This window comes from Branchiostoma lanceolatum, chromosome 2, assembly GCF_035083965.1.
Source record: "Branchiostoma lanceolatum isolate klBraLanc5 chromosome 2, klBraLanc5.hap2, whole genome shotgun sequence".
Classification (NCBI taxonomy): domain Eukaryota; kingdom Metazoa; phylum Chordata; class Leptocardii; order Amphioxiformes; family Branchiostomatidae; genus Branchiostoma; species Branchiostoma lanceolatum.
In genome coordinates this window covers 11,381,715-11,408,543 of record NC_089723.1, presented here as the reverse complement: position 1 = coordinate 11,408,543, position 26,829 = coordinate 11,381,715, and the positions used below count along the sequence as shown (strand labels likewise).

The 26,829-nt window shown below is 43.4% G+C and overlaps 1 protein-coding gene across 2 annotated transcripts in view; it reads left to right on the top strand.

The window, feature by feature from the left end:
- Nucleotides 1–6,445: 6,445 nt before the first annotated feature.
- The window catches only part of LOC136427445 (CUB and sushi domain-containing protein 3-like), a 328,428-nt gene continuing 308,044 nt past the window's right edge, over nucleotides 6,446–26,829 (top strand). Inside the window, exons 1-3 of one of the 2 annotated variants that reach the window (XM_066416298.1) lie at nucleotides 6,446–6,561; nucleotides 16,516–16,774; nucleotides 26,322–26,434. The gene's annotated coding sequence lies outside the window, so the exon portion shown is untranslated. The remainder of the gene's footprint in view (nucleotides 6,562–16,515; nucleotides 16,775–26,321; nucleotides 26,435–26,829) is intronic. The other variant, XM_066416299.1, reaches the window with a different exon arrangement.

Sequence of the window (26,829 nt, the reverse complement as noted above, 5' to 3'; positions counted from 1 at the left end):
ATTGCATCTGAAGATAATGAAATGCGGAAAGGTTGATAGTTTGAGTGTTTTTTCTATTTCTTGTCAGAACAGGTTTAGTTGAAAGGTCTCCGAGATCGGTGCTCGCACGTTCTGACAGGCGCTCCGTACGAACTTCGCAAATTCCATATTTTCCAAAACTCCGTCCTTCATAGAAATCAAAAGGTCGTACAATATGATTGTTGAGCTATTTTCTGACCGAGTATAGTCAACTATCTGTGTCTTATATCAATGTGGAGACCGTAAAATACAGCCGTTCTGGGTGCCCCATATGGTGGCCGTCATAGCGTGTTTCCTGGCTTGTTGGGGCCCCAAATGGGGTATACCGGTATACCTATACAGGTATACGGGTACGGGTACCTATACAGTCTGGTCTATGTTCTTCAAGCATAGCGCCAGAAGGGAAAAGACTGAGGTGGACGATAATGGGTTACACTAGCTCAATTTTACATCATATACATCAGTATAAATACATGCTCGCACGGCGTTAAACAGGTGGAGAAAAACTTACAGACCATGCATTTTCTTTTTAGAAGAGCTGATATTTCTGTACATGGGTTTAACATTTGGCTTTGTCCGCGCGGTTTTAAGATAAATACGTTTTGAATGAATTGGACGTTAACTGGTCACATTACGTTAGATGAACAAAGGCACTTAGACAACACATCAAATTGAATGTATTTAAACTTTATTTTAAATGAAAAAAAAAGTAACTTTCAATAATGATCTCTCCAGCAATTTTAAATTTGTATTATATCAGAAATTTGAACATTTTTGGAAGAAATAACTAACTAGAATCTGACCAACAGTAACAAGCAAAAGCCTTCCCTAACAAGATGTTCATTGGATTAGTGTTAGCCAGTGGGTTTTCTGACTACCAACCTCAAATAGTTTTCAATCATGATAATTCTTTTTTTATGAGATGACGGGTTGGAATGGATAAGGCTGGATTGTCTGTGTCAAGGGTGCAACTAAAATGCAGTTTTAAATATAATTGCAGCACAGACAGAGCAACTTTCGAGATGTTTGGGGGGTGGGTGCAAAATCACTAGGAGGGTGCGAGGAGGGGGTGCAAAGATCGCTAGCAATTTCGCACTGGGGGGTGCGAGATCGCTAGCGATTTAGCACCGGGGGTGCAAAATCAGGGGGGTGCGAAATCGCTGGGACACCGGCCCAAACATGTAATGGGGGCAAACTGTGTAAATTCTGTATCACTGTTTTTATTTTACTCCGGTGAAAATGAGGTATTGTAATCAGTTGGTGTGTTTGTTTGCTTGTCTTGATGTGAATCCAGGTGTAATGGGGAACATGTTGTTGTAGCTGCAAATATCATCAATATGGTTACTGTTCTAGCATGCAAATTTTTGGTCTGGTCATTTTCTTCCCTGATTTGGAATAGTATACTGTAATAGTACGCCAGGGGTATGCCTAAACACCTCACCCGACCTCAGCCGACCTCACCCGACCTCATCCGAGTCTAAAATGCAGTGTATACAGGGTACAAGTTCTACTGCAGTACCAAGGTCACATACCAGGGGGCCCAAAATCGACCTTGAATTTTGACTTCACAACACCCGCCCACATACCAAATATCATCGTAATCCATCAAGAGGTTCTTGAGTTATGCTGCTTACAGTAATCTGGAAACACACACACACAGACACACAGACACACCCAAAACTATATCTCCATTTTTCATGGAGATAATAACTGTACACAATAACTATACACAAAGTGTTTTCCAGCCTCGAATACACGCACATAGTGTGTATTCATAGCGCCGGCTGTCTTGACCTCCCTTTACTTATAAAAACTGGTAAATACTTATGCTGCTTGTTTTGCATTCATAATTGCATATTTAACATATCCAGAACGTCAAATAATGTCCTTGCCCCGTATACACTGCATTCCAGACTCGGATGAGGTCGGGTGAGGTCGGATGAGGTCGGGTGAGGTGTTTAGGCATACCTCCTAAACACCTCACCCGAAGTCATCCAAAGTCACCTGAAGTCATCCGAGTCTAATATGCAGTGTAAATGGGGTTATGAACTTATGTGATGCCCTGGATACATTGTCTATGCAATTATGAATGCAAAACATTTGGAATGGAAGTATTAAGTATTTTCATTACTCCGCTTGTTCCAAGATGAAAAGACATTTCTACCCGCCATTTTGGATCTTCATATTTGGAGTCCACATGGAAAGTTCTACATACTATTTTTTTAGTCGGACAGACCACAGCACGATAAGACGGTGGATGTTGTGGGTGCTGTGGATATCTTATTGTGCTGTCGTCTGTTGATCTGAAAGAAAATGGCAGGCAGAAATACCATCTCATCTTGGAACGAGCAGAATAAGGCTACACCAAGTTGACTTTATGGATGACGTCCTCTGGAGACCCTGGAAAACTAATGCGCACGGGCGAAACAAAAAAAAAACACAGCAAAAAACAAGAGTTCCACGACCTCATATCTTACACATTATAAATGACTTACACATTTGCATAATACATGTATATGCTTGGTCATCAACACCTTTATCTAACTTACACATGTTGCAATATTGACAGTCCTATAATTTTCCAATTAGATGAATTATGGTGTTTTTGCATTAATTATGCAAATTAGAGATTTATTTGCATAATTGGTATCTGTTGATGCTCCACTTTCCATAAGGTTCCGGGTCGGAGTTCAATTGTGACCGGGGGTTGGGTCATGACCCGGTAATCTGCCGGAAGTGCGTGGTCGTCACCCTGATTTCTGCCCGAGATTGCTTGGTGATGGTTTTAGCTGTGCATGAATATTTTGAATCTTCTGAAAAGCCCGTGAGTTGTAGTATTTTTGGGCGCGGTGCAGTTGGTTCACTATCGAAGCCTTTTTTGTATAAGTCCGCGGCAACGGTGATGCGGTTTTCTCGCCTGATGACCCAAATAGCATCGTTTTTAATGCATTTTCACGGAATTTGCGTCATCGGAGATTGCGAAAAAGTTATCACATGACTTTTTTATTTTTTTCATTTTTCGGGGACACCATTTACTAAGCTTTCTCAGCATATATGTCGTGACCTCAGGAAAACTCGTTTTTTCCGAGCAGATTCGATCAAAAAAGTGTAAAAAAATGATAATTTTCGGGTGCCAAATTTACATTTTACTATGGTATCTACCCAAAATAAAGGGACAACGGACAATACCGATAAATACATCGGAAAACAGCAGAAAACTGCTTTTCGACCATGTGATTACATTTTCCGTCCTACTTTTCTCGGCGGAATTGTAGCCCGTCGACCTGAGGGTGTCGGCCTACATACGAAATCGCAAAAAAACTCCGGTCCGAGACCATAAACTACATATGTTACATGTGCTTAAGTATGATAATGGAAACACTGCAAATATAGATTTTCCTCATTAGCTATGCAAATTAAGTCACAATTAGTATTATTTGCACTTCATTATGTATATCTCTGTCTAAGCTACCTGCCTACTAAGTATCGTATTGACAGTTCTATACTTTTCCAATTAGATGAGATATAGTGTTTTGCATTAATTATGCAAATAAGGAATTGATTTGCATAATTGGTATCTGTTGATGATCCACTTTCCATAAACTACATACGTTACATGTATTTGAGTCTGATAATGAAAAGTTTTATTGCAAATTCCTGCCCGTAGGCTAATTGCAAGTACATGTACATGTAACACGGAGTGGACGGACAGACAATAATGAACAGTATAACAAATGTCTACTCTAGTCTTAACTACTGCCACTAAGTTCTAACTTATTGAGTTCGACTTCTTTTTCCGAGACTGTGGAAGACGAATGATCCCACTTTTTCTGTGATATGTGGGTTTTGTGATGTTAAGAGGAGAGTAGTTTTCTTTTTGTCTGAAAACGTGGAGAAATTAGGATGAAATATGGTGGCCTCTTTAAACAGCTCATTTCTTTCGTTGTCGTAGAATGGACAACTTGACATAAAATGTATTTCGTCTTCCACCTTGTTTGACATACAGTATTTACAAGTTCTTTGGCACACAGGTAAGTTCTTGTACCGCCCTTTCTCAATTTCAAGGGGGTGGGCACTAATTCTAAATTAGCTAATTGCAGAGCGTAAATCGAAGTTATCTAATTCTAAATGGAAAACACTGCCAATATAGATTTTCCTCATTAGCTATGCAAATTAAGTCCTTATTAACATAATTTGCTCTTCATTGTGTACATCTCTGTCTAAGCTACCTGTATACTGAATATCATGGAAATCGGTTATTCCTTTGTTCAGTTATTCTCCTTAGAAGATTTTCACAATAACGCCCCTGCAGTTCCAGAGCAAGCTGCTAGGGGGCCCAAACCCACACCACGTCTTCATTACACCACAAGCTATCTGCCACCAAAAAATCAAGACCACAACACGTCAAGGTCAAGAGATGCAAAAATGGAATTTCTGCTGCAGTACTAAGGTCACATACCAGGGGGCCCAAAATCGACCTTGAATTTCGGCTTCATAACACCTGCCCACATACCAAATATCATCGCAATCCATCAAGAGGTTCTTGAGTTATGCTGACTACAGTAGTCCGGAAACACAAACAGACAAACAGACAAACAGACAAACAAACAGACACACAGACACACCCAAAACAATATCTCCATTTTCCATGGAGATGACAATCACCAATATGGTGCAGAAAAATATACTAGTTACTGAACTGTACATTCCCAAGGCAAACACACCGAGATTCAGTAATCATACTGGTTAAGCAGTTTCGTGAGGTACGGTATCGGCGAGTTACTGAATCTCAGTGTATTTGCCCTAGGAATGTTCAGTTTGTGCCCATTACGTGTGCATCTACCCGAGATTTCAGATCTTCTACTCGGCAGCTAGCAGTGTTCGTATTCGGAACCTAGCAGGGATCTGCCAAACTTCAAACACAGTCTCTTGCGCCTTTCAGACAGGGTGGTGAGACCCAGCCGAGTCAGTGCCTCCGTATATCCGGCACGGCCAAGGATGATACGGCAGGCTCTTCTTTGAATTCTCTCCAGCTGGTCCATTTGGCGATGTGTCAGTCCGGAATTCCAAATGGGGACGGCGTATTCGAGGAGGGGTCTAATTATTTCCATATCTAACGAGAAACCCGTCTCCTTCTTGAGTGGTAAAAGGAACTTCACAATCATTTGGTGAAGGCAAGGAGGTTTTATAGGGGAGACTAAAGGGATTGCGCCTGCGCCCAGACCGCACGATGAGAGACTCCAAGTAAAAAACATGGTTTAAACCATTGAAAATTCTTTTTGGTGGGATTTTTTGTGAAATCTGGGCAATATAGGATAGGCTGTGGTAGGATAGACTCTGTATTTGCTGAATTAGTTGAAATAAATGGTCTTTCTCTACCTTGTGAGGTTTGGCACCCCCCTGATATAGTGGGATGGTCTTCAACTGGGTGTTTGAAGCCTGTAGGGCCTATCCAAGGGCTCTGATTAGGGGGGGTTATCTGGAGAATAGCCGTATAGAATTTGTCAGGGATGAATCTGATGACAGTTGACATAACTGGTTAGTATTTGAGGGTAAGTTATTGTAGTCTGATGTTTTGATTCCTGAGATAATGACACCTTCTTTTTCTTAACTTCCCCATAGGGCTACATGCATTACTGCCATTTATTGTATCCCTTTAGTCTCCCCTATATAAAACCCTCCTTGGTGAAGGTATGGAACTCTAGTTATACGGGGTGGACGTCACGGAACCCAAAGTTCTCCGGGGAGGGAAGATGTGTGGAAATGAAAAGATCATCATCATAGCTTGTCGCTGTTACTCTCCACCCAGTCCAGTCCAGTCCAATGAAAAGATGATAAAGGATTTGTCACTCCCTTTTCCAAATGCTTAAAGGACGTAGGAAGATCTCCACTGCAGTTTAAGGCTTTTACTTGCTGTGACTCCTCCCCCCTCCCCAACAAAACAACAACAACAAGAACGAACTGCAATCCTCCCTCCCTGGCCCAACCACTACTTCAGATGATACAATTACCTAATCTCCAAGCAGATCTAATGGTTGCTGGAAGACCGTATCCAACAGGCAGAATAAGCTGTCCGACTGTTGCTACATATGGTTGCGCCCCCTAGTAGAAATTAAGAAAAGTGCAAGCAGTCTGAAGTGTTACCGCATGTCATTAGATAGGACCGGTCAACTCCCCGGCTAGAACTCCCCCGGTGCGCTAATTAGGGTTCGGCGGGCTGGGGTCTCTGTGCCACCGAGAGAACTGACTGCAAGGTACCGGCTAAAGAGAACCGGCTAAAAGGCCCGATAAACAGTCTGGAACCCAGGGTAATTTCTTTCGGGTCCTCGCATAATTTTAGTTTTGTAGTCTATTATTGTTGTATAGTGGTTGCAGTCCATAAAACTGACTTGCTTTGGCCTTAGGCCCATTTCCGGTCAGAGGCCACATGTCCCGCCAGCAGTGCTGCATGTGTGAGCGTGTTGTTTCCCCCGTATTTTGGATGAGCCTTACTCCATCCAGCATGAGCGTAATGTTATTGACGCTGACATGATGACAACGTAGGTAAGCTAAACACTGCTATAATGAGTGCATCATGTACGTCATGCATGACGACGGTGCCTCGACATTCCCCTTATTTCCCCCACCCCAGGACTGTTTTCCTCCCACTGAATCTGCACACCCCGGTGCGATATCACTAGTGAATTTGTTCACCCCATAGTACTAAGTGTTTGTTCTGTTACGGCATTCATAATTCACAATGGCTACTATAAAATGCTATCTTTTTAACAAATTGAATGTGAATAATAGTAAATGAACGTTACTTGTGTGGTTTTGATTGTAATTTCAGTTCCTGTAGTATCGGATAATACCAACATACAGGAATTGTTTTAATTCATTGAATCAATATTGTTTTTTTCCATCGCGTCAAGCAAGCGGCGGGTCAAACATAATGACTTTAATATCATTTGTCTGTAGACCACTTTGGATAGTTACTGTGGGGTAAGGGGAAAACCTTGTATAGGTACCCGTACCCGTATAGGTCCCCGTATAGGTATACCGGTATACCCCATTTGGGGCCCCAACAAGCCAGGAAACACGCTATAACGGCCGCCATATGGGGCACCCAGAACGACTGTTTTTTACGGTCTCCACATTGATATAAGACACAGACAGTTGACTATACTCGGTCAGAAAATAGCTGAACAATCATATTTTACGATCTTTTGATTTCTATGAAGGACGGAGTTTTGGAATATACGGAATTTGCGAAGTTCGTACGGAGCTCCTGTCAGAACGTGCGAGCACCGATCTCGGAGACCTTTCAACTGAACCCGTTCTGAAAAGGTTTAATATGGAAAACCTACAGGAAACGCCTCATGCTAAAGACAGAGACCGAGCACGGCATATTCAGACAAATCATGCCGAATGGCCGTAATGTTTGTGTCGCAATAGTTCGCACATGTGTCATGGCGGACCTTCCGTGCATCGAGAACCGGGCATTTCCTGTAGGTTTAACGCAGGTTTACTGGCAGCTCCAGCCAAACATGCTATCTTTTTAACAAATTGAATGTGAATAATAGTAAATGAACGTTACTTGTGTGGTTTTGATTGTAATTTCAGTTCCTGTAGTATCGGATAATACCAACATACAGGTTGAGTATTGCATCTGAAGATAATGAAATGCGGAAAGGTTGATAGTTTGAGTGTTTTTTCTATTTCTTGTCAGAACAGGTTTAGTTGAAAGGTCTCCGAGATCGGTGCTCGCACGTTCTGACAGGCGCTCCGTACGAACTTCGCAAATTCCATATTTTCCAAAACTCCGTCCTTCATAGAAATCAAAAGGTCGTACAATATGATTGTTGAGCTATTTTCTGACCGAGTATAGTCAACTATCTGTGTCTTATATCAATGTGGAGACCGTAAAATACAGCCGTTCTGGGTGCCCCATATGGTGGCCGTCATAGCGTGTTTCCTGGCTTGTTGGGGCCCCAAATGGGGTATACCGGTATACCTATACAGGTATACGGGTACGGGTACCTATACAGTCTGGTCTATGTTCTTCAAGCATAGCGCCAGAAGGGAAAAGACTGAGGTGAACGATAATGGGTTACACTAGCTCAATTTTACATCATATACATCAGTATAAATACATGCTCGCACGGCGTTAAACAGGTGGAGAAAAACTTACAGACCATGCATTTTCTTTTTAGAAGAGCTGATATTTCTGTACATGGGTTTAACATTTGGCTTTGTCCGCGCGGTTTTAAGATAAATACGTTTTGAATGAATTGGACGTTAACTGGTCACATTACGTTAGATGAACAAAGGCACTTAGACAACACATCAAATTGAATGTATTTAAACTTTATTTTAAATGAAAAAAAAAGTAACTTTCAATAATGATCTCTCCAGCAATTTTAAATTTGTATTATATCAGAAATTTGAACATTTTTGGAAGAAATAACTAACTAGAATCTGACCAACAGTAACAAGCAAAAGCCTTCCCTAACAAGATGTTCATTGGATTAGTGTTAGCCAGTGGGTTTTCTGACTACCAACCTCAAATAGTTTTCAATCATGATAATTCTTTTTTTATGAGATGACGGGTTGGAATGGATAAGGCTGGATTGTCTGTGTCAAGGGTGCAACTAAAATGCAGTTTTAAATATAATTGCAGCACAGACAGAGCAACTTTCGAGATGTTTGGGGGGTGGGTGCAAAATCACTAGGAGGGTGCGAGGAGGGGGTGCAAAGATCGCTAGCAATTTCGCACTGGGGGGTGCGAGATCGCTAGCGATTTAGCACCGGGGGTGCAAAATCAGGGGGGTGCGAAATCGCTGGGACACCGGCCCAAACATGTAATGGGGGCAAACTGTGTAAATTCTGTATCACTGTTTTTATTTTACTCCGGTGAAAATGAGGTATTGTAATCAGTTGGTGTGTTTGTTTGCTTGTCTTGATGTGAATCCAGGTGTAATGGGGAACATGTTGTTGTAGCTGCAAATATCATCAATATGGTTACTGTTCTAGCATGCAAATTTTTGGTCTGGTCATTTTCTTCCCTGATTTGGAATAGTATACTGTAATAGTACGCCAGGGGTATGCCTAAACACCTCACCCGACCTCAGCCGACCTCACCCGACCTCATCCGAGTCTAAAATGCAGTGTATACAGGGTACAAGTTCTACTGCAGTACCAAGGTCACATACCAGGGGGCCCAAAATCGACCTTGAATTTTGACTTCACAACACCCGCCCACATACCAAATATCATCGTAATCCATCAAGAGGTTCTTGAGTTATGCTGCTTACAGTAATCTGGAAACACACACACACAGACACACAGACACACCCAAAACTATATCTCCATTTTTCATGGAGATAATAACTGTACACAATAACTATACACAAAGTGTTTTCCAGCCTCGAATACACGCACATAGTGTGTATTCATAGCGCCGGCTGTCTTGACCTCCCTTTACTTATAAAAACTGGTAAATACTTATGCTGCTTGTTTTGCATTCATAATTGCATATTTAACATATCCAGAACGTCAAATAATGTCCTTGCCCCGTATACACTGCATTCCAGACTCGGATGAGGTCGGGTGAGGTCGGATGAGGTCGGGTGAGGTGTTTAGGCATACCTCCTAAACACCTCACCCGAAGTCATCCAAAGTCACCTGAAGTCATCCGAGTCTAATATGCAGTGTAAATGGGGTTATGAACTTATGTGATGCCCTGGATACATTGTCTATGCAATTATGAATGCAAAACATTTGGAATGGAAGTATTAAGTATTTTCATTACTCCGCTTGTTCCAAGATGAAAAGACATTTCTACCCGCCATTTTGGATCTTCATATTTGGAGTCCACATGGAAAGTTCTACATACTATTTTTTTAGTCGGACAGACCACAGCACGATAAGACGGTGGATGTTGTGGGTGCTGTGGATATCTTATTGTGCTGTCGTCTGTTGATCTGAAAGAAAATGGCAGGCAGAAATACCATCTCATCTTGGAACGAGCAGAATAAGGCTACACCAAGTTGACTTTATGGATGACGTCCTCTGGAGACCCTGGAAAACTAATGCGCACGGGCGAAACAAAAAAAAAACACAGCAAAAAACAAGAGTTCCACGACCTCATATCTTACACATTATAAATGACTTACACATTTGCATAATACATGTATATGCTTGGTCATCAACACCTTTATCTAACTTACACATGTTGCAATATTGACAGTCCTATAATTTTCCAATTAGATGAATTATGGTGTTTTTGCATTAATTATGCAAATTAGAGATTTATTTGCATAATTGGTATCTGTTGATGCTCCACTTTCCATAAGGTTCCGGGTCGGAGTTCAATTGTGACCGGGGGTTGGGTCATGACCCGGTAATCTGCCGGAAGTGCGTGGTCGTCACCCTGATTTCTGCCCGAGATTGCTTGGTGATGGTTTTAGCTGTGCATGAATATTTTGAATCTTCTGAAAAGCCCGTGAGTTGTAGTATTTTTGGGCGCGGTGCAGTTGGTTCACTATCGAAGCCTTTTTTGTATAAGTCCGCGGCAACGGTGATGCGGTTTTCTCGCCTGATGACCCAAATAGCATCGTTTTTAATGCATTTTCACGGAATTTGCGTCATCGGAGATTGCGAAAAAGTTATCACATGACTTTTTTATTTTTTTCATTTTTCGGGGACACCATTTACTAAGCTTTCTCAGCATATATGTCGTGACCTCAGGAAAACTCGTTTTTTCCGAGCAGATTCGATCAAAAAAGTGTAAAAAAATGATAATTTTCGGGTGCCAAATTTACATTTTACTATGGTATCTACCCAAAATAAAGGGACAACGGACAATACCGATAAATACATCGGAAAACAGCAGAAAACTGCTTTTCGACCATGTGATTACATTTTCCGTCCTACTTTTCTCGGCGGAATTGTAGCCCGTCGACCTGAGGGTGTCGGCCTACATACGAAATCGCAAAAAAACTCCGGTCCGAGACCATAAACTACATATGTTACATGTGCTTAAGTATGATAATGGAAACACTGCAAATATAGATTTTCCTCATTAGCTATGCAAATTAAGTCACAATTAGTATTATTTGCACTTCATTATGTATATCTCTGTCTAAGCTACCTGCCTACTAAGTATCGTATTGACAGTTCTATACTTTTCCAATTAGATGAGATATAGTGTTTTGCATTAATTATGCAAATAAGGAATTGATTTGCATAATTGGTATCTGTTGATGATCCACTTTCCATAAACTACATACGTTACATGTATTTGAGTCTGATAATGAAAAGTTTTATTGCAAATTCCTGCCCGTAGGCTAATTGCAAGTACATGTACATGTAACACGGAGTGGACGGACAGACAATAATGAACAGTATAACAAATGTCTACTCTAGTCTTAACTACTGCCACTAAGTTCTAACTTATTGAGTTCGACTTCTTTTTCCGAGACTGTGGAAGACGAATGATCCCACTTTTTCTGTGATATGTGGGTTTTGTGATGTTAAGAGGAGAGTAGTTTTCTTTTTGTCTGAAAACGTGGAGAAATTAGGATGAAATATGGTGGCCTCTTTAAACAGCTCATTTCTTTCGTTGTCGTAGAATGGACAACTTGACATAAAATGTATTTCGTCTTCCACCTTGTTTGACATACAGTATTTACAAGTTCTTTGGCACACAGGTAAGTTCTTGTACCGCCCTTTCTCAATTTCAAGGGGGTGGGCACTAATTCTAAATTAGCTAATTGCAGAGCGTAAATCGAAGTTATCTAATTCTAAATGGAAAACACTGCCAATATAGATTTTCCTCATTAGCTATGCAAATTAAGTCCTTATTAACATAATTTGCTCTTCATTGTGTACATCTCTGTCTAAGCTACCTGTATACTGAATATCATGGAAATCGGTTATTCCTTTGTTCAGTTATTCTCCTTAGAAGATTTTCACAATAACGCCCCTGCAGTTCCAGAGCAAGCTGCTAGGGGGCCCAAACCCACACCACGTCTTCATTACACCACAAGCTATCTGCCACCAAAAAATCAAGACCACAACACGTCAAGGTCAAGAGATGCAAAAATGGAATTTCTGCTGCAGTACTAAGGTCACATACCAGGGGGCCCAAAATCGACCTTGAATTTCGGCTTCATAACACCTGCCCACATACCAAATATCATCGTAATCCATCGAGAGGTTCTTGAGTTATGCTGACTACAGTAGTCCGGAAACACAAACAGACAATCTAGAATGGCAACATTTTCGGGAAAATGCAGGATATTCCCCTCCCATTACCTACACCTCAAATATGACATCCTTAGCATTGACTGTAAGGCTATTATGAAGTTTCTGCATTAATAATGCAAACGAGGCCCTCATTAGCATAATTTATGGCCAGGTTTTCTGACCTTTCCTAATGGTACCTACATCTCAAATATGACATCCGTAGCTTTCACCGTAAGGGAAATACAAGTTTATGCCTAGATTATGCGCATGAGGTCCATATTAGCATAATTTATGGCCAGGTGTATTCACCTTCCCTAAAGGTACCTACAACTCATATATGACATCTGTAGCTTTTACGGTAAGGAAAATTCAAGTTTATACATTAATTATGCAAACGAGGCCCTCATTAGCATAATTTATGGCCAGGTTTTCTGAACTGTCCTAATGGTACCTACATCTCAGATATGACATCCATGGCTTGTACTGTAAGGAAAATACACGTTTATGCATAAAAATTATGCAAATTAGGTCCTCATTAGCATAATTCATGGCCAGGTGTGTTCACCTTTCCTAAAAGTACCTACATCTCAAATATGACATCTGCAGCTTTTACGGTAAGGGAAATACACGTTTCTGCATAATTTATGCAAATGAGGTCTTCATTAGCATAATTTATGTCCTGGTGATTTCAACTTTCCTAAAGGTACCCACATCTTCAAGATGACATCCGCAGCTTTTATGGTAAGGGAAATACAACTTTATGCATAAATTATGCAAATGAGGTCCTCATTAGCATAATTCAGGGCCAGGTGTGTTCACCTTTCCTAAAGGTACCTATATCTCAAATATGACATCCGCAGCTTTTACGGTAAGAGAAATACAAGTTTCTGCATAAATTATGCAAATGAGGTGCTCATTAGCATAATTTATGTCCAGGTGCATTCACCTTTCCTAAAGGTACCCACATCTCAAAGATGACATCCGCAGCTTTTACGGTAAGGGAAATACAAGTTTATGCATAAATTATGCAAATGAGGTCCTCATTAGCATAATTCATGACCAGGTGTGTTCACCTTTCCTAAAGGTACCTACATCTCAAATATGACATCTGCAGCTTTTACAGTAAGGGATATACAAGTTTCTGCATAAATTATGCAAACGAGGCCCTCATTAGCATAATTTATGTCCAGGTGTGTTCACCTTTCCTAAAGGTACCTACATCTCAAAGATCACATCCGCAGCTTTTACGGTAACGGAAATACGAGTTTATGCATAGATTATGCAAATTAGGTCCTCATTAGCATAATTTATTGTCAGGTGTATTCACTTTTCCTATAGGTACCTACATCTCAAATATAACATCCGTACCATGTACTGTACCATAACTTTCTGCAATACCATTAGTAGAGCTACCACCGCACATCTACTTGATTTTTGGCAGAAGAAGAAGAAGAAAGAAGTAGAAGAAGAAGAACAGGCAAGCAAAAACAGTATATCCCCCTTCCCACTGGAAGGGGAATATAACAAACAGACAGACACACAGACACACCCAAAACAATATCTCCATTTTTCATGGAGATAAAAATGCTGCTTAATCACATGCAGAACTTGATAAAGCAAAAGCTGTTATTGCGATTTGAACCACAGAACACAGTGTATCGAACAAACAACAAGTCTTTATTTGTAGGGGTACCCTAAGATGTCACGTTTTTTTACGCGCTTGAACTCACCCCACTCCATCGCTGGTTGCCAGAGAGTGGTCAGGTTTTAATGAATGAATTTTGAACATAGTCATCTGAAGACATACTTGGATAAGAAATGCATTCATATTTTTCATGAGCCCTTCACGCTCCGCGTTACAAGCGGAAAATGCTGTGAGATGTTTTCGCGAATGTTCGTTCTGATTTAGTGCTGCACCAGATAGTGTGCCTAACTTAGCACGCTTTTGTAATTTTGCTCTCTTTGAAAGTTGGTGATAAAGTTAAGAAAATGTAAACAAGGCTTGTAATCTACTTATATTCTAGCTTTCTTTTGACCAGAAAATTTTGACTGTGTGCACTTCTCTCGTCATGTGAGAAGGGCTATGTCTAGCGCATCCCAGCTCATATTTTCACAGGGAATAGGCTACAATGCACTGTGCGCGCGGCTCAACGTACATATTGAATGCGGCCCGACTCACAAAATCATTACGAAAAAACGATGCCGCTTACATCAACAATACTTCGTCTACTTATTGGAAAATATCTTGGCCATCTCAGCATTCAGTTTCCTTTTCATAGACGGTACCAATCATGTGTTAGAGCATAACATAGCTGTGCGTTGAATCGTCCCGCGACCAACGCGGCCAGTAAAAAAGGCGGGAAAACAATGTCGCCAGACGACAGCGATGTTTACGTTGTTTTTCTTTGGTCGGTTTTCTTTTCAACAAACACTTAAAGACCCAAATTTTCAGTGTTTTATGAAGTGATATATCTTATGTGTATGATAGTTGTGTATCTGCTTAGCACAGGTCATATATTTAGGCGCCGGGCCGTCTAGCTTCGCAGTGACACTCTACTCAGTGCTACCATCATTATTGTCAAAATACTATTTTTCGACGAAGCAAGAAATGAATATTTACACATATGTTTGAAATGAAAATGACAACTTTGTGCATGAACTTGATTTATTAACCTTTCTTATCAGCGTAGTCAGTGGTCACAAACACGGCGTTCTTATGCAAAATAAGATCAGTAAAAAATTCGTGCCATGATAGGGCATGTGACATCTTAGGGCACCCCCCGTTACTAGTACATGTATGTTGTCTGTTCATCATAGCAGACTCAGCTCAAGTGATTGATGTTCAATATATCGACAAGAACGACCAAAGAAGTATACTATTAGAAGGTATTTGGCTCCAAGGACTGTGGATGATATATGACTGTGATGAGAATGCTCATAAGGGCACTTTCAACATACATGGCATTGGACTCAATATTAAGCATCTCATGGTTCACACTTACAAATCTCGCTGTGAGACCTCTATACCAATACCAATACCTCAACTCCTCTCCCATGTCTCTCATCGTTGCAAAAGAAACGTGTGAGAGCCACTCTGGAAAGGTCGTGTTTGAAATTGACTTGCCGCCACGAGTCTCTTGTACAACAGTGCAAATGTAACATTCCCCTAGCTAACGTCGATGACATACCAATCTGCAATTAGGCCCCTAGTTTTCTTTTGAACTTTGATGCTGACATATTTTGTGGTAGTACAAAACAAGATTTACGACAACCCGGCACAATGCTGGCCTTTTGTGGCAATTTAAGTTGGCAAGTTCCGGAGTTCCATGGAGCCTCGGAGGAGGTACCCTGGAATCCAGACCACGCGTGCCACTGTGCGCACGCTTTCCCGGGCCTACCCTCCCGCTGGCCCTAATGATCCACCACACTCCATTCTCCGCTTTCCCCCAATCTCCGCTAGCTACCTAGGGGCTATGTAACACCGGCGGCCAGATGGTGTCGCTCTCCGGGGAAGTGGCTAGCGGTCCCGCAGACCTCTGGCAGCACAGGGCACGGGGAGGTGAAAACAGGCGAAAATCAATGCGTGCGCGGACATCATCCATAAAGTTAAAACGGCGTGGCCTAATGTGGAGAATCTTTTAAATACTTAAGACTTCCTGCATATTTTTTGTTCATAATTGCATAGACAAATTGAATGTATCCAGGGCGTCACATAAGGTCATTTCCCCATCTTTACTGCATATTAGACTTGGGTGAGTTTGGATGAGTTGCCAGGGTATGAATCGGGCTGAAAAGGAAGTGACTTTTTGTATCGTCTGAGTATTCTTGGTGCAGACCTGATGTAGGTTTCTTGTAGTTTGTGCATGTAACATCTGCAATTTATGATGCATTTGATTTGTTATGCTCTTGAACTCAAAATGTACATTACAGTACATGGAACAAAAAAACGCACTGGCTTTTTAAGGAATGCCCACAAATGGCCACTCTGGCGAAGTCCGCGCTGCACGAATCTAATTTTTTTGCTCGGAATATGTTCAGGTTGTGCTCCCATTAATTAATCCTTTAAGTCAATCCATAGATCCAAAGTTAAATGAAACAAACTTGACGATTCTTACCTGGGTTTTTTAGGGAATGCCCAGCAAAAATGGCTTTTTAGCGAATGCCCAATATATCAGCCAAAATATCGGCCATCTAATCATGGATATTAAAATTGTTTTCCAACTAACTCATTGTTTTGGAGTCAACACACCATCAATTCTTGTTTTTCAGGATACAGTCCACGTGATTATCATGGTGCAAAGACAGATTGTAGTGGAAATGTCCCACAAGCTTCTTCATCTGCACAGCAGCTGGATAGCCCTGGGTACCCAAACAACTATGGCAACAACCTGGACTGTAGGTGGACAATACAGTCAGCATCAGGAACGGTTATCCGCCTCCACTTCCTAGCCTTTACTGTGGAGGACAACTATGATTTCCTGAACATTTTTGATGGACCAGCAGGCTCTGCAGACTCTGCCGCACAGAGGTAAGCCAACTGCATTTTTATATGACTAAATAAAGTCTTGATGATTGACAATGGTGGGTTATACTTCAAACAACTTTCCTTGAGGCCTTCATACAACATCCCAAGTTACAACTGTTATAGCTGCTAGATATGTGTACAACCTCATAGGTAAAAGTTGGGTATTCCCATAGCCATTTTGAGGCTGTAGGGGCAGTGAGTTGCAGTGGTAGAAATACTATTTTTCAGTGTTCTGCAATATTGCAGAATGTCAAAATTTTTTTCTGCAATTTGAAAATATTTTCTGCAAATACACATGCCCCTACTCTTTTTCAAAAGGTGTGGTGGGTTCTTTAACGTGCGCGGGGTGTGGCTCTCCCCAAACACGGGACCTCCATTTAACGTCCTATCCGAGGGACGTTCCTAACCCTAGATGAGCTAGGTACTCATTTACACCTGAGTGAAGTGAGGAAAGTCGTGTTAAGTGCCTTTCCCAAGGGCACAACGTCGGGGCGCAAGTCCGGACATGTCTCTGAGCACACCGGGACACGAACCGGGGACCCATTGTTTGACAGCAGAGTTATCTACCACTGCGCCACACGGACGCCACAGTGTCAGTGAACCCACATGATGACTGCTTAGCTGACCAATGACCCTCCGACCTCAACCTTCCCAATTCCTGACCAATCAAGCTCCAAAATATATAGTGTGTAAATTACTTTAGCCTTTTGTTACAAGATTTCAGCCACATGCGTCTGTTGGAGCATGGGCTGTTGGCACCGGCTCCGCAGACTCAATCGATAGCAAGTTTTTCTTTCCCACTGAGCAGTTGCATAAGACATCCCGACCAGTAGTTAATACTTATGCAAATACTCCCGTCGCCAAGATAACACATAGTTTTACGTGCTTGTGATTTGAGGCTGAAAAACACTTTGTGTACCGTTCTAATATTATGAGTTGACTGTGATATAATTGTGCTATGCTATACTAGTAGTTAGTTAAAAGTTAAAATCCTCCCACACCATTATTGATGTATAGGGCGGTGCCCACCCCCCTGCTGCAGGTGCAATCACTGTAGCAGGGGGCTAGTCCACTGGCAGTGAAGTGTGTTTGACTTCCATACTGTTTCAGAAGTATGTACCATTTTTATAAAGTCTTTCGTATGACTCAATGCGCCTCTTGTCCAGAGGTGTCCTACCTGGGACTTGAACCCCAGTCCTTCTGGTCCAAGTAATTTGAACCAGATGTGGTGAGAGACAGAAGCGCAGACCACTACACCACAGGGACACCCCCTGCTATGCTACTGTATAATCTATGACCAAAACAGCATCCACCGTCTTATTGTCCTGTCGTCTGTCAAACTAAAAAAGAGGATATTAGCGTAACTACTAGTAAGTGAACCCCAACAATGAGAATTCAATATGGCGAGCAGACATGCCTTCTCGTTTTGGAATGAGAGGGGTAACATGCAAAAACTGGTAAATACTTCAGACTTGCTGCATATTTTTTTATATTGTATAGTTGCATAGACAATGTATCCAGAGCATTAAGTCCTTGCCCTGTGTACACTGCATATCAGACTCGGATGAGTTTGAGTGAGTTCGGATGAGTTTGGGTGAGGTGTTTAGGCATACCGCTTCTCAAGCAACTGTTTTGGTAAGTTCCCTTTTGGGGTTGTATTGCATCGGATAGGCACTGAGCGTGTGTGTAAATTACAACTGTCCGGAGAGTATCCCCTCTCGTCCGCCCCTATTTGGGTAAAATCCCGCCAAATTGTACCTTAGTCCGTTACCTCTGATGTACTAGACTAAGTGTTGTATTGATTTACATGTGCTTGTTTATCATTGCGTGATTGTTGTCCCCTCAAGTGAATAAATCAGAATGTCAACGATAACCTTGAACTGGTGGCCTTGCTTTTGTGGTGAACGTAGAATAGTATCCTATTTATCATGCGTAGCCCTAGGTCCTCCTGTGTGAGTGATGCGGAGATTCGTCGTCTGAAGCCTAAAATCACCTATGTGCTGAGGCGACCGCCCTAAAGCGGGCGCATACCTCTAGCCAAGCAGAAACATGTCCGGGGAGGGCGGGTGGGTACGCTTCAGGCTCCAGACGTGGCCGGAGAACCCGGAGCTCACATGATAGTGTACTATAGGGCACTATACCCTCTTAATATAGGGGGTTTGACGTCACACCGTCTGACCAATGGCTGTGCATGTCAAATAGTATCCTATATATCATGCGTAGCCCTAGGTCCTCCTGTGTGAGTGATGCGGAGAATTGTCGTCTTTCGCTTTCGCCGTCTCTGGCTGTTGAGCCCTTTCCTTCCGTTTTATTCTCCAACATCAGAACGTCCTAAGATACTTGATGCCTTCTCACCTCCCCCTCTCTCATCTTAACTCTTCCCAATGCCATCCATTGCTCATCTCCCTTATTCTTGTCTTTATCCCCCTCCCTTATCTTACTCCTCCTATTACTCTTCTCTCATAAGATGCCCACTCTCCTGTCACTCTCACTCTTGTCCTACCCCTTCCTCATCGCGCATCCAGCCTACCACAACCTTTCTTTACCTAAACCCCTCTCTTACCATTCCAAACCTAAGAAAACCAATCTTCCCCCTCCGACGCCTTGATCTTTCTAACAGTTTTTACCGCATAATAGCTTACTCAGACAAGTCTCAGCCCTGGACGAGTGCAGTTATCGTTCCAATCCCTAAGACAAAACCTCCTTCTAAAACCGAGACCAGTCCGAACTCCCTATTAAACCTCTCTGTCCGGATAAATAGCGAGACAATTTCGCCTCACCATTTGGTGTTGTCCGACCTTACATCTCACATCGAAGCTCAACAATTTCGCTGCAATAAAGACAGAACGACCACACACCGCCTCATGGGCAGACAACAACGAGATAGTCAAAACCACCGATAAACCTGGAATTCTACGTTCCCTTGTTACAATGAATTACCAAAAAGGTTTGACCGTGTCAAAGACTGCGCCGTATACCTAACGCCTACTTGAACTCGGACCGCGCCCGCACTTCATGACCAGATGGATTAAAGCCTTCCTTACCAACTCCAGCTGGACTGCCCGATACTATTACCATGGAACATATTCCGACTCCACCTATACCCCTGACTTTCCCAGCCAAAACTACCAGAGCCACGCGCTTCGCTGGCTCTAAACGCTGAAAATTAGTGGGTGACTTGACCTGACAAAACCCCCAAATTCAGTCCTCCCAACATTAAACAGCCCCTTAACGATTTAGGTCGGTGGCCACACGCAACCAACATGAGACTACGCCCAAAGACAAATAATTGTTTCATATCCAATTCAGGAAGACTCGTGTCACAGACCATTGGCTTACTCCCAGAAAAAGGGAAACATTCAACGAGAGAAAATTACGAGGGTGATAGGCGTTATCCCCCCAGGCTGAACTCAAAAAGAACTCTTACTCGGACTCAAAGCATACCAAACACATCAGCACTTGTCCTTCCTCAGGAAACTATAGCCCTTTCATCTCTGCAATGACGACTTATTAGGGTGTATACCTCCCACACTCATCCCATTCTCGAAAAATGCTGCTTCAGACAGCCACCTACCTTGATGAGTGAAAAGAACGAGGGGGTCCAACACCCGCTACCCTGGGTGTTGAATATACCTCCTACGCCACTGCCTACTCCCAACTGGAACTGCTACCCATCCGCTCACGGCGTAAAACTCTGAGACATTCACCGAGACACTCGTCCGAACAGGGCAACTTTTTAGCAACTACTGCTAACAACTAGAAGAAATATCAATGTTCCAGGTCGCGACCGTCAAACACACCTGACCCTCAACATGACTGGACTGGATGTTATACGAACAGTGTATGCCTGGATGACCAGCCCTCTGAATACCCAATAGTAATCTGACACAATTAAGGCTCTTCTGGCTGCCATGTTCCCTTTTCCCCCCGAAATAAAACCATTCCCAAATGTACAAAACCTTACGGGCTCCAAGTCTGACCTTTCACAGCCCAGCTCGACGCATATTTTACCGTCATAGGGACGTCGTCAAATGGACTTCCATAAAAACTTACCCACCATGTGATACTCTCTCAGAAGGCTTCCCAAAGACTTCACGGGTAAGCTTTCCCCTTGGAGAGAAAACAAATTTGCTATCCCTGGTTCACCCAATCCACCTAAAACACACAACACCAGGAGTACTAGTTACAGTGACTTACAGGTGGTAGGACTAACACTTTCAAGTTTGGGGATAAGCTTGCCCTTTAAAACATCTTACCACCCAGCGTCCGGAGTATTGCACTGAGACGCGGGTCTGCACCTTCAGCAGCCTCAAAAACTGGCTTTCCCTAAACTCTGGGTAAACTGCCGCCTTTACCTCACTTCCCTTCCACTATATCTTATCAGAGTTCTCTCCTGTGTCACCTGTCTCATCCGTGCTAGGTGTTGTACTTCCTTTTCCGCGAAGTCATCCAGTAGTTAGCTCGTTCATGTGGAGATTGACCTACGTCCTCTGCAAAAGTCCTTCCCTCAACATCAACCAGGAGTGGAATCACCCCCTCTCAGTCACATGCAAATACCCATTCCAGCGTGAACAACAGACTCTATTACCCGCGCAAACTTAAACGAACATCAAAACTGTAAACAACAGCCCGCGCCCAGCCAGCTGTGCCACTGCAATACCGACATTCCTACTGACTAATCCACGATCTCCCGTCAACAAAATTGACGAATTCCAGGCCGTTCTATCGAGCAATAACGTGGACATTGCTGCAATCTCTGAGTCCTGGTTTTCTCCTTCCACGCCATAAGAACTACAGTCAATCGAGGGATACACCGTGTACTCTAAATGTCGCACAGATCGTCGTGGTGATGGGGTAGCAGTAGATGTGCGCGACAGCATACCGTCCCGTGTTATATCTGAAATCACTGTCCCAGAACAGCTGGAATACCTGTGGGTGTACATGCGACCACAACGTATGACTCGTCAGTTTTCGTCGATCGCTGTGTGTACCTTGTACTCACAGCCGCATGACGATGAACTCATAGAACACCTCATTTCATCTTCGGATCAACTGCATACAACCTTTTGCGAACATTGGTATCGCCCTTCTATGGGATTTCAATCATTTGTATATCCACAACAACCTCTTAGACCGTGACCTCTCTCAAGTTGTTCAGACCAGCACCAGGGGAAGCGCCACCCTTGGTCTTATCGTGACAAACATGAAGAAGAGCTACAAAACTACCGAAATCCTCCCACCGATTGATCTCAGTGACCACTGCCATATCCTGTGGAAAGCTCAAGTGAAACTGAAACAAAATGACTGCAAAAAGATGCTTACTCGTACAATTCGCGCGCCTAATCTGAGCCACTTTGGGAGATGGATTACTACCCATCCTTGGAGAGAAAATTTTACACTGCAACCACGACTGAAGAAAAGGCTGACGCCGTCTATAGCACACTGACCTCTGCCATCGCCAAGTTCTACCCAACTAAAACTGTCAAACTACACCACAGTGACAAACCCTACACAACACCCAGAATCAAGCACCTGACAGAGAACTTTCACGTCTGGAAGTTTTCACCGTCATGTCTAAGTTCTACAGGACCAAGGATCAAAGAGAGATCAAGAAGGCTAAAAACAAGTTCTACACGATCGACGTTGAGGGACGCAAGACGGGCAATCCTAGGTCATGGCACAACGGTCTCAAGGCCATGTGTGACAAAATGCTAACTGGTGTCATTTGTCTCCCCTCTGACAACAACTCTAACGAACAGTTATAAAGTACAAAGGAACGCTTAATTCGTGTCTTACCAACAAACCAGCCTAAATCAGAGCGCAATCCGGTGATCTGTACATCCCAAACACTCCAGTACCCGCTTACCCGCTCGGCTCAGCGTTACCACGACTTTCACCTCTTTCTTGCAGTACCTCCGGTCATGTTAAACACACGGACGCTCGAGAAATCCTTTTTTTTTTTTAATGTGTGTGTGTGTGTGACGTAAACCACTGCGTAGTTGTTCATCTTACCCGGCCCTCTTAAAGTCAACTGCAAGAGCCATTTCAACACACGTTGTCTTTAGATTGCCGATAGGCTTATGCCAGGCTTCTGTCACACGCGGTTTCCCTCAGTCTAAGTCCTATCCCTCCCTCTGTAAAAGCAGGGTGGGGTGTAACGAAGCCAACACAGGCTTCACTCTCCTATTAAGACCTCTTCCCAAAAGAGTAAAATGACGGCGCTGTGACAGGACCGACGGTAGCCTCTCAATTAAGTCACACAAAAATAGTGACTTGCAATTGAGCTCGTAGTCTGGCCGCGGTGCCCGACGGTGCACCGCCCGGGACTTACTCAGTGAAGCCACAAAATGGTGACTTGAGCTCGTAGCCTGCCCTCAGCACTCGACAGTGCTCCGCCCGTGACTTTTTCAGTGAAGTCACAAAATGGTGACTTGATCTCGTAGCTTTCCCGCGGCACCCCACGGTGCCCCGCCTGGGACCTTCACCTCGAAAACACACATTTACTTGAGCTCGTAGCCTGTCCCTCCGGGACCCTCACAGGCTCTCGGTTAAACACACATTTTACTTGAGCTCGTAGCCTGTCCCTCCGGGACCCTCACAGGCTCTCGGTTAAAACACACATTTTACTTGAGCTCGTAGCCCGTCCCTCCGGGACCCTCACAGGCTCTCGGTTAAAAACACACATTTTATTTTACTCGGGCTCGTAACCCGCTGGAGGCATTCACCCTCACCAAGCCCCAACCAACTTCTTCTTCTTTTTTTTTTTTTTCCCCTTGCCCTGGCAACTTCCGGCCCTTGGCATTTTCACAAAACAGACAGGCCTTCCTCCAGCTCGTACCTCTCACACGGCACTTTCTCCAGCTAGAGGCACTCTCTCAGAACTCCCTGAGACGAGCATGAATGAAAGAATGGACGGCAAATGAAGCAAAAAAGTAGGCAAACTGGAACCAAAAGCTCCGCAAGTAAAACAAACTCACGTTTACGTGGCGAGCGTCAATCCCTAGGGTTGTCCGCGGATCCAAGCGGGCAACAGAGGAGGTCGAACCAGGCCCGCGGGCTGTCCATGTGCTTCCGCATGCTGCATCTTGGTGGTTGTGCCTGTTGCCGCTGGAGCTGCGGCTCTGAAACCCCGCGGGCGACAGGATCTGGACCGCAAACGGGGGCGTCCTTCCTAGTCTCCGCTCCCATGCCTGTGCTGCCGGCGTGTTTGAAGGAGACACTCTACAGGACGACGGAGGCCAAGCGTCGGGGCACCCTGGTAGGGTCCGTGTCGTTTGTAAAGAACGTCAAGATCCATCATTCCGGCTGTACAAACATAATGCAGATCATTAGAACAGGGCCGGGATCAGGTCAAAACACGATCAACCAAACATACCCCCGACAACCGTTCACACAGCTCAATTAACCGACAACACATCTCCACCTGTACAAAGCCATACACGCTTTTTTTCCCCCCTGCCTGGTCCCCAAAGGTGAGCAAGCCACGATAACATGGGCGGCACAGGCCTTTTATGCCTCACAACCGTCACAAACTGTCACACCACTGACAGAAAACAAAACACCACAATCTTACACTCGTACCGGTGACGGAAAACAAGTAAGGCATGAGAATAAAAAATGCACATGTCGGTAACCTGTAACCTGGGGAACTGCCGCCCGAATCCGCTAAAGCCCAAGGCAGGGGGATGCTGCAACACGACGATACAGGAAAAATCCCGTCTTGGTGGACAGTCCCGGCACTGAGCTAGAGCAAACCTCACCACGAGGAGACAGACGAAAACCCTGCCTCGCAAAATGGGGACAAAAAAAGCCATTTTTAGAGCAGAGTCAAAAATAACATGAAAACGACAACACTCTCAAACTGCAACACTCAACAACGTAAACTGCGTGCCTCCCTTGCTTTTAAAAGCGAAGGATGGCAACAGATTCTAACCCTCACAAAAGACAATCCCAAAATGGCCATCTTGCTGTTCTGAGATTTGGACACCAAATCTAAACAGAAATCCACGGCTCCAGCCTGCACGGTCACCAAAAATGGGAAAAAAGACATCAAAACAGCCGACCTCCAAGTCTGCTTCGCTCATCCACGTTGCTTGTAGGTATCCCTGGCCTTCCACCGCAAAGGATGTCACTGGATTCTATCCCTGAAAGAAAACTTCCTCGAGGTAGCCATCTTGCTACCAGCGCCTCGGCCACCACTGCTGCCCGTCAATCCCCAAATCTGGCTCGAAGGGTCACCAAACCACACAAATAACATACAAAAAATACAAACGTACAAGCAAAACACACACACAAACTGGAAAAAAGCGTCTCTCGCCCATCTCCGAGGAGGATTACAGTGGATTCTACACGGCCACTGAAAATGAAAGACAACCACGCTCTACGGCCTGAAACTTACCTCAAAATGACCACAACCACAAAATAAAACTACCACAAAAACACATCCAGAAAAAACGGAAACCGGGACAAAACACTTACCGCCAACAAGAACTGCCCGGACAAAAGAATTTTTTCACAACACGCAACAAGAACCACTAAAACGAGAAAAGACAAAGCATATCGCCACGCCACAAAGCGCTACTATACGCCAAACTTTATGGGAAACATCGATGTCCCGCGCAGCTGATCAAACCGCCACGGGCTTCAACTCGGACATCTCCCTCCGAGGACTTGGGCGACACTTGGCATGTATCTGCTTGGCGCTGACGGGAAAGGAAGAGCGGCAGGGTCCATGTGTGGAGCACACGGAGCTCACATGATATACCCTCTTTATATAGGGGGTATGACGTCACACCGTCTGACCAATTGCTGTGCATGTCAAATAGTTAGTGCCCTAAGCGATTTCAGGGGGTAAAACTTGAAATATTCTGGAGAAGGCAATTCTATTTGGTGAGGTTGCAATTTACATTTACTTCCCTATATTAGCACATCTGCATCATTATTTAATACTTTGGGCGTTTAAAAATAGCTCAGAAGCAAGCCACAAAAGGAGTATTTTATTTATTGGGTCCCCCCAAAAATCAGCCCAGAATCCAGCCGTAACCGTTTTTTGTCGACAATTTTCAGTAACTTCCGGCCGCGTGACGTCACAATGCCCAAGCACATTGAGCCATGACCACGTGATTATTTCTTTGGAAGCGTTCGTGACTTGTCGGTCAGAATCGTGCATGTTCGGAAGATTTGAAATGATGGCTGGCCTCCAAGTGCTCAGATTTTCAATGAGTTCCTACTACACAACGACATCACATTTTTGCTCCATGATGGTCGATATGTGATGGGATAGTGTTATCTAAACTTACTATGGATAGAAATCAGAAAAAAAATGATTTTGAATATATGACTTTCAGTGCCCTAATATTGCTTAGGTTGCCTTTAAGAGTTAAACTTGAGCCCAAATCCAGACTTATGCGACACATTCAATGCCTCAAAGTATTGTACCATATGACTATAAGTTAATCCAAACTGACCTGTGTGCTTTGCAATGATATAATATTACTGCAGATAAGATTGACAAAATGTTTGTACAGTACCTTACTTTGATGTGTTTCAGGCTAACGGGCAACAGTGTGCCTGATGACTTTGTGAGCAGTGGAAACACAGTGGTGCTCCAGTTCACTAGTGATGTTTCTGTGGTGCAATCAGGTTTCCAGCTGGAGTATACAGGTAATTCTGAATCTACATTAACGCTAGTTCATCATTTAACCGGGGGACAATTTCTTGTAAGAGTCAATTGACACCAATCTGGCATAACAATAAACCATAAGTTCTTTCTTAACATCCTGATATTGTTGTCATATTGATTACCTTTGTCACTTATGTCATATATATATATATATACATGTTTTATTTCTTCTCTTGTCCTGTTGATATTGCAAAAATATTGCGATTTTAATGGACCACCCATGGCATCGAGACCGGCGGCATTTTTGTGGGGGTGTAACCTTATTCCCCGAGGAGAATACTCCTCAAAATTATCTTGCCACTAATTACCTATAGAGAGCTGTTGTTCCTTTCTTGGGTTGAAGAGAGTGCTAAAGATATAAGCTTGTCTAAGCATT